Genomic DNA, 9,757 nt, shown 5'->3' with positions numbered 1-9,757 from the left:
ATTCTGATGAGGGGGCTGAAAGGACAGGTGGCTCCACCCCGGTAGAGGTGGGCCTGGGTTCCTGACGGCCCCCGACTGTTACTTTATGGCGGAGCGACAGGGCAGGTTGAGACCACCTAGGAGAGAGGTGGGCCTGGCCCTGGTCGGCGTTCGCGGATAAATAACACGCTTAACGAGTTCTGGGTATTTGATCTGAGTCTGGCCATTTGGTCTATACGCACTAACCATCTACGCGGGAGTAGTTATGGGTATCCCGACGTCGTGGTATCAGCCGAAGCCTTCGTGACGTCAGCGACTGAGTGGCGCGCGCCGGATTGGACTGGAACGCCACTAGGCTAGGTCTGCTTCCGGCCGCGTACGCAACGTGCAGGTGTGCATAGGGCGATGGGCCCAGACCCCTGCGCGCATAGGGTTAGACCGGCGTGCTGACCTCTCTGTTGTGCTTAGGTGGGGCTGCGACGTGTTGATCTTACGAGGCCGGGCATGACCCAAGAAAGTGTGTCCGGCCAAATGGGATCGAGCGTGTTGGGTTATGTGGTGCACCCCTGCAGGGAAGTTTATCTATTCGAATAGCCGTGTCCCTCGGTAAAAGGACGACCCGGAGTTGTACCTTGACCTTATGACAACTAGAACTGGATACTGAATAAAATACACCCTTCCAAGTGCCAGATACAACCGGTGATCGCTCTCTAACAGGGCGACGAGGAGGGGATCGCCGGGTAGGATTATGCTAAGCGATACTACTTGGAGGACTTCAATCTACTATCTTCTACATGCTGCAAGATGGAGGTGGCCAGAAGCGTAGTCTTCGACAGGATTAGCTATCCCCCCCTTATTCTGGCATTCTGCAGTTCAGTCCACTGATATGGCCCTTTACACATATACCCATGCATATGTAGTGTAGCTCCTTGCTTGCGAGTACTTTGGATGAGTACTCACGGTTGCTTTTCTCCCTCTTTTCCCCTTTCTGTACCTGGTTGTCGCAACCAGATGCTGGAGTCCAGGAGCTAGAGATCCCGAGGATGATTCTACATGGAGTTCGGCTTCGAGGAGTAGTTAGGAGGTCCCAGGCAGGAGGCCTTGCCTTTTCGATCGTTGCTACTTTTGTGCTAGCCTTCTTAAGGCAAACTTGGTTAACTTATGTCTGTACTCAGATATTGTTGCTTCCGCTGACTCGTCTATGATCGAGCACTTGTATTCGAGCCCTCGAGGCCCCTGGCTTGTATTATGATGCTTGTATGACTTATTTATGTTGTAGAGTTGTGTTGTGATATCTTCTCGTGAGTCCCTGATCTTGATCGTACAGATTTGCGTGCATGATTAGTGTACGGTCAAATCGGGGGCGTCACACATTGCTTCTCTTCTCGCTCACATTTGCGCAAGTTAGCCACCATATATGCTTTTGCCGCTGCAGCTCCACCGCTTTGCACCTCCTTGTCCTATAAGCTTAAATAGTCTTGATCTCGCGGGTTGGAGATTGCTGAGTCCCCGTGACTCACAGATTCTACCAAAACAGTTGCAGGTGCCGACGATGCCAGTGCAGATGATGGCGTCGATCTCAAGTGGGAGTTCGACGAGGAACGTGGTCGTTACTATGTGTCTTTTCCTGATGATCAGTAGTGGAGCCCAGTTGGGACGATCGGGGATCTAGCATTTGGGGTTGTCTTATTTTCATCTGGATTTTGACCGTAGTCGGTCTATATGTTTGTATTTTGGATGATGTATGATGATATTTATTATGTATTGTGTGAAGTGGCGATTGTAAGCCAACTCTTTATCCCATTCTTGTTCATTACATGGGATTGTGTGAAGATGACCCTTCTTGCGACAAAACCACTATGCGGTTATGCCTCTAAGTCGTGCCTCTACACGTGGGAGATATAGCCGCATCGTGGGCGTTACAGATAGGGCTTAATGGGCCTTGGGTTAGCGGGCTGTAAATGGGCTATATGCGAACAGGCCGTTAACAGGCTTTCCATGGGCCGACCCACCACCTTTTGACCAAGTCAAACGGGTCGGCCTTTTCACAGGAATGGGCCTCTGTTGGGCCGTGCCACATGTCGACGTATCATAGGCGCCTTCTGTCCAATGAGTGGATGGCATCTGTCCCAACGATGAGCCGACACGTGTTTCCTCCAGCCAATGATGATTTTACACGTGGAAAATCCCCATTGGTCGGGGCTGTTAACGGGTTATCGGATCCAAAACCCAACCCGATAGCTTAACGGCATTCCGTTACGGTGGATGCCACGTGTCGGTCACCCTTGACGAAAGCACTTCTGTGACGTGCGATTTATCGTCATGGAAGTGCACACTTCCGTGATGATAATTTTGGTAATGTCATGGAACACTTCTACGACAACACAGGTATGACTATCTTGATTCTGTCATAAAATCGTCATGGATGTACATGCATGACAAAAAACGCGACCTACTGTGACAAACACGTAGCATCACGGAAGTGTATTTTTTGTAGTGAACAACTAAACCACACACAGTCAAAATATCGGAAAGGTGGGCTGCACCATCCTCCAATTTTAATTTTTTTGGCACTTGTATTCGGCCTAAGTCAGTGTGCCACCGTATGTACTAGGGTTATAGCGGGTGCTAAGAAACTAGGGCGAATTGAGAGTAATTGCCATGCCATTTATTTGTAGGGTCACTTCCAAACTGTGAAACTCTATTCTCCTCTTATCTAGTGGATGAGGCAAATCTTTTGCCTCTATTTCGAAAAAAATGAGAAATTCAATTTTAATTATTTAGTTTGTACACTTTGCTCTCTTCCAATAATTTTGGGCACTTGTATTCAACCTAAGTCGGTGTGCCAATGTATCTCGTACTACTCCCTCTATCTAGGTGTATAAGTTGCGTTAGAAGGTGGAGCGGGACCAAGGTGCAAGCAGATTGGAGGAGAAGGAGAAAGTTGTCCGGTCCTTCCTCCAATCAAAGCCCTGATTTCTCTCTCTAAATGCCACAATTATTCACAACAATTAAGAGATAACGTTTTAGCTACCATGCAGGGCCACACATTAACTCGCATGCAAGCCAACTTTGATTACTTGACTGATCAACGCGTAGTTGCGCTCCATTCATTGGGTTTCCGGGGGAGATAACAGGGAAGAGTACGTAACGCTCGCTAGCAACGAGGCTAGGTGGGGATTGAGGTGCGAAGTTAATGGATGATGCCTAAACATTTTGGGAATATCTGATTTTCGTAAGATGACTTAACACCTAGACGGAGGGAGTACTACTCCTCAGTCCAGGTGTGATGGAATATTCGTCACCTCTTCTCTTCTTGTACGTACTCCATTTATCTCACTTCTTGTGGCTTCCCAGTCGCACGATATTCCTATTATATGAACGTGTGTGTGTGTTTGTGTGTGTGTGTGCGTGTGCGTGTCTGTGTGTTTTAACAGCGTTTGTTTTAGAGAGCGGCACATCGACCTGCTCCTACAGAGAGATGGTGTGTAGTGTCCGATTTAGCCGCGAGAGTCGGTGCATCCTGCCATTTCCGGGCGTCCGATCGGGACAATTGCCACGCTCGCTCTTGACTAGCCTGGCCCACACAAAGCCCCTCCATCACCCGCGCACGCTTCCCGCTTGAAACGGTCAGTGCCACTCTAGAGAATCGGTGCCACATTCATGCCCGGGCAGAGCAGACGTGATCTCTGACTGGCGCTTGCGTTGAAGGGACAAGTGGATTTAAGAGTGATGGTTCGTTTGTCCGTCCAACTTATTGCTGGGTCTATGTGATTTGACGGCTCATTGGTCATTATTACTGAGGTGGTACGACTGTTGGATGTCCCACGTTTCGGCGAAAGGAGGTAGATAACAATTTTCTCCATTCTTATAGTGGAGGAGTGCGAAAGGAGTGAAAACACGCAAGCTCAGTGATTACATGGACCACCTCACACTATCACCATATTTTCTTGACACCGTGTGACACCTAACTCTTTACATGGTATTCCCTCTATCCCACAATATAAGAATGTTTTTCAAACTATGTTAGCTTGAGAAATGTTCTTATATTATGGGACGGAGGGAGTAGTACGTACTGTAATTTCAAAGCAAGATAAATTTGTACAATGCTATGAATCTTCCAGCTTCTGTTTTATGTATCTTGCATCCAAGGTTGCCCCGTTGCAACATTTCATCAAATACAAAGGAGACTAACATGCATGCTATTGCATCTCAATGATTGACAGACCATAGCCAATATGTACTCCCTCCGTTCCAAAATAAGTGTCTCAACTTTATGCAAACTTTAGTACAAAGTTGTACTACTACTAAAGTAGACACTTATTTTGGAACAGAGACAACTAAAGAAAAAAAACGATCCATGCAGTCCCTAGACCTTGAACCCTAAACCCTAACCAGGCTTTCATTTGCCAGCGACGTTGAACCTTCCAAAGAAATGAAGTTTGCAACCCTTTGACCATCGGATCATTTTATGCAGTTTCACTAAAATCGAGATGAGCATCCCTGTAGCAAGGAAATTGAAGAAGAGTGATTAGAATAAGATTACTGGGACTAGTTGATGAGACATAAACTCATGAAAAATACAATAGAAGCCAGTAGAGGTATGTGTTGGGCAAGGAAGTAGAGAAATATCCACATGGAGCGATGTGGGCAGCTGGGGTAGTGGTGCAAGCCAGCTATAAAGGAAGTTGTACCTGAGGGATGTCGGTATGTAGCTCATCCTAGAGGAGGGCGGCGGGAGGCGGCAACTGCCCACATCGCGGTAGTGAGCAAGGGACAAAGGCGACCGCACCGGCTTTGTGAGATAGAACAGTGGGGACCCTTGATCGGGACGTGCCAATTGTGGGTTTTACCGCATCCACACAAAGCATCCACCCCTTCCCCCGGCAGACGTGATCCGCCGGGATGTTAGGGATGTGGCCACAGTCATTTTGTGTGATAGAGTGTGAAGAGAGCAACCGCAGCAAGCAACCATGTATGCTCGTCCTGGCTATGTATATAGTGGAGCGGTTTCTTTTTCTCTCCGTATGAACCTATTTATATTGCGTACGAGCCACTAAAGAAAAAGACTTTATTTATAAATGACGTGGTAGCGTTGATGCGTGGTTCCCGACCCTCCATTATTTATAAGTGAGTAACTACTACAAGACGTGTCAAATTATCACGTGGGCTGCATCATCATACAGAAATGAGCTCCACCGTGTCACGTGTGTGGTTGGGGAAGACGCAAAGAGTTCTACTAGTACTACGTGCATGGGTGCATGCACCTCTTCTCTTCGAGCATGGTTATTGAAAGTATAGCCCACTACTCTACCACGCGGATATTATATGGGCAAAGTGTATAGGCAGTGATAATGACTAATAAGCCGTCAAATCACGAGGCCCACCTTTCTCTATGTTTGAACGAGGAAGCAGCCATCATTTTACTCCTTGTTGATTATCCATCCGCTGCTACCTCCGGAGCATGGTTAATAATATAGCCATGTCAATCACAAGGTAGAAATATCATTCAATGATACAATAGGGCTGGCTCTAAGGCTGGTGATTTTTTTAACTTTGTCTCTTTCTCTTTTGTCTCATTTACTCATTTTACACAGGACCACGTGTAGAGGATGGCTATTCCTTTTGATGCGACTTCTTCACGGGGTTTAAGACTAAGCAGCTCTGAATTATTCCCGCTGCCCACCACTCTGAATCGTTCCATCTATGATAGTACTCCCATTGCAACAATGAGGTCCACTAGGTCTAGCACATCCTATAAGAAGAGACTGTCACACAAAACATACATCTTGTTACCTTCTTCCTCATACAGTGCATACCACTGGTACGTACTACTCGTACTACTACTACTCGTTCTCCTATAAACCTTGCAATTGGCATCTGAAAAATATTAACCTTGCTCTTGGCTCTTCACCTCTTCGGGAAGTCGAGCTATAATGGTACTACAGTATATCGTTCTGGCTATCTGAGACCGAATGAATTGCTTCACGTCCACCACGTGGGCGAGAGTTGAGCGAGGGTCGATGGGCGAGGGGCGAGGGAGAGTGCGTACTAGTACGTCCGTTTCAATATGGACTACATACGGAGAAAAATGAGTGAATCTAGACTCTAAAATACGTCTATATACATCAGTGTTTGGAGTATGTACTAGTAGTTCATATTGAAATCTACTAAAAGACATATATTTCCAACAATATGATAATCTCTCTAACCAAGGTAGGTACAAGGAGTAACGGAGGGAGTAGTAAAATTTTATCCTCGTCCTGTGAGCCACCGCGTGCGTGGGCGAAGGAGCGGCTGTAGGCGTAGTAAGCAAGCTTCTCCTCGTCCTGCGACTCCGCGAGCCACCGCGCCCGTGGGCGAGGGAGACGGCGTACGAAGAAAGCTTCTCCTTGTTCGGCGAGTTGACGGGACACATCAAAAGTAATACGTATAGAGCATCTCCAGTGTATAAAGCCTTGCCTCTAAGGTAGGCCCCACATGGTTTGCCTCTTTTTTTAAATAACGCGCCAAGTCGCAATTTGTTTGTTCACCCATGGTACACGATCCTCCATCAAGTGGACAACCAGTACACGTGTCAAATTACCACGTGGGCTGCCTTTTCGTAAAGAAATGAGCTCCACCGTGTACCCGCCCGGGTGTGGTTTAGAAAGAGATGGGAGTACGTGCGCCGTGCGTGCACATCTTATCTTCGTGCACATCCCCCACCTACGTGGGTGTGTGTGAGAGAGATACAAACCTAGATAGATGGCGTGTGCATTCGTGAGTGGTTTTTGTTGGGGGGTGATTTCGTGAATGTATTTGTGGGAATATGTGTCAATGATATCTCAAACAAAAATTTGACACATGCAATGTGTGTGAAATAGAGGCCTATCTATATCATATATAGAGGGGGCGATGCACGAGAAGAGAGGGAGGGGTCACAGATATCGATAAAGTCGAATAGAGGATCAAGTGGGTGGGTGCGATCGATGAAGAGAGCCATCGAAATTCTGTGTGTGCAAGTCAAAGATATAGGGCGACTGACACACCGGAACATCAGAGGGCACAGGGCAAGTTTATGTTTGGCAGGGATACATGACTAGAGCGCTTGATGTATCGGTGTGTGTGGGGGGGAAGGGGGGAGACAGAGACCTAACTAGAGAGGTAGATTGACTCGTAAATGTGTTGAGAAGGAGGGGCCTAGCTATGTCTTGAGGGAGATCGGTCGACATCCATACATAAGTGAAGGACGAGAAATAGGTTGGGACACACACACACACACACACACACACACACACAGAGAGAGCGAGAGGGAGAGAGATAGAGATGAAGGAAATATGCCCTAGATGCAATAATAAAGTTGTTATTTTATATTTCCTTATATCATGATAAATGTTTATTATTCATGCTCGAATTGTATTAACCAAAAACTTGATACATGTGTGGATACATAGACAAAACACAGTGTCCCTAGTAAGCCTCTACTAGACTAGCTCGTTAATCAAAGATGGTTAAGTTTACTAACCATAGACATGTGTTGTTATTTCATGAACGGGATCACATCATTAGGAGAATGATGTGTTGGACAAGACCCATCCATTAGCTTAGCATAATGATCATTAAGTTTTATTGCTATTGCTTTCTTCATGACTTATACATATTCCTTTGACTATGAGATTATGCAACTCCCGGATACCGGAGGAATACCTTGTGTGCTATAAAACATCACAACATAACTGGGTGATTATAAAGATGCTCTACAGGTATCTCCGAAAGTGTTTGTTGGGTTGGCATGGATCGAGATTTGTCACTCTGAGTATCTGAGAGGTATCTCTGGGCCCTCTCGGTAATGCACATCATGATAAGCCTTGCAAGCAATGTGACTAATGAGTTAATTGCAGGATGATGCATTACGGAACGAGTAAAGAGACTTGCCAGTAACAAGATTGAACTAGGTATGAGGATACAACTATCGAATCTCCGGCAAGTAACATACAGATAAAGATCTTTGTAGAATATGTAGGAACCAATATGAGCATCCAGGTTCTGCTATTGGTTATTAACCGGAGATGTGTCTCAGTCATGTCTACATAGTTCTCGAATCTGTAGGGTCTGCACGCTTAACGTTCGATGACGATTTGTATTATGAGTTATGTGTTTTGGTGACTGAAGATTGTTCGAAGTCCCGAATGAGATCACGGACATGACTACGAGTCTCGAAATGGTTGAGAGGTAAAGATTGATATATTGGACGATAGTATTCGGACACCTGAATGGTATCGGAGTGTTCCGCATATTTATCGGAGTACCGAGGGGTTATCGGAACCCCCCGGGGAAAGTAATGGGCCTCATGAGCCATAGGGGAGAGAGAGGGTAGCCCACAAGGGGGTGCCCCCCATGGGGAGTCCGAATTGGACAAGGGGAGGGGGCGTGGCCCCCCTTTCCTTGTCCCTCTCCCTCTCCTTGCCCCTTTCCACCTCCGTAAGAAGGAAGGGGGCCGAATAGGACTAGCAGTCCTAGTAGGACTCCCCCCAGTTGGGGCGCGCCCTATGCCAGCCTCCTCCCCTCTCCTCCTTTATATACGGGGGTAGGGGGAACCCCAAAGCACATCAATTGTTTCTTAGCCGTGTGTGGTGCCCCCCTCCACCGTTTACTCCTCCGGTCATATGGTCGTAGTGCTTAGGCAAAGCCCTGCGCGGATTACATCACCATCACCGTCACCATGCCGTGGTGCTGACGAAACTCTCCCTCGACACTTTGCTGGATCAAGAGTTCGAGGGACGTCATCGAGCTGAACGTGTGCTGAACTTGGAGGTGTCGTACGTTCGGTACTTGATCGGTTGGATCACGAAGACGTTCGACTACATCAACCGTGTTACACTAATGCTTCCGCTTTCGGTCTATGAGGGTACGTGGACACACTCTCCCCCTCTCATTGCTAAGCATCTCCTAGATAGATCTTGCGTGATCATAGGAATTTTTTTGAAACCGCATGCTACGTTCCCCAACAGTGGTATCAGAGTCAGGTCTATGCGTAGATGATATGCACGAGTAGAACACAAAGAGTTGTGCGCGATCATAGTCATATTGCTTACCACCAACGTCTTATTTTGATTCAGCGGTATTGTTGGATGAAGCGGCCCGGACCAACCTTACATGACCATGTTCATGAGACCGGTTCCACCGACAGACATGCAACTTGTTTTGCATAAAGGTGGCTGGTGGGTGTCTCTTTCTCCAACTTTAGTTGAATCGAATTTGACTACGGCCGGTCCTTGTTGAAGGTTAAAACAGCACACTTGAAGAAACATCAGTGTGGTTTTGATGCGTAGGTAAGAACGGTTCTTGCTAGAAGCCCGCAGCAGCCACATAAAACATGCAACAACAAAGTAGAGGACGTCTAACTTGTTTTTGCAGGGCATGTTGTGATGTGATATGGTCAAGACATGATGTGATATACGTTAATTTATGAGATGATCATGGTTTGTAAAAGTTATCGGCAACTGGCAGCAGCCTGATGGTTGTCGCTTTATTGTATGAAAAGAAAACGCCATGTAATTGCTTTACTTTATCACTATGCGTTAGCGATAGTAGTAGAAGCAATAGTTGGAGAGACAACCACAACGCTACGATGGAGATCAAGGTGTCGAGCCGGTGACAATGGAGATCATGATGATGCTTTGAAAATGGAGATCAAAGCCACAAGATGATGATGGCCATATGTCGGTGCAACAAACCCTGGGTCTGGTTCAAGCACCAGCTCAAGCTAGAGTACTGGAGGACCAAGAGATTTGAA

This window comes from Triticum aestivum, chromosome 4D (assembly GCF_018294505.1).
Source record: "Triticum aestivum cultivar Chinese Spring chromosome 4D, IWGSC CS RefSeq v2.1, whole genome shotgun sequence".
NCBI lineage: Eukaryota > Viridiplantae > Streptophyta > Magnoliopsida > Poales > Poaceae > Triticum > Triticum aestivum.
The sequence above is the reverse complement of the archived record's forward strand: the minus strand, read 5'-3'. Positions refer to the sequence as shown.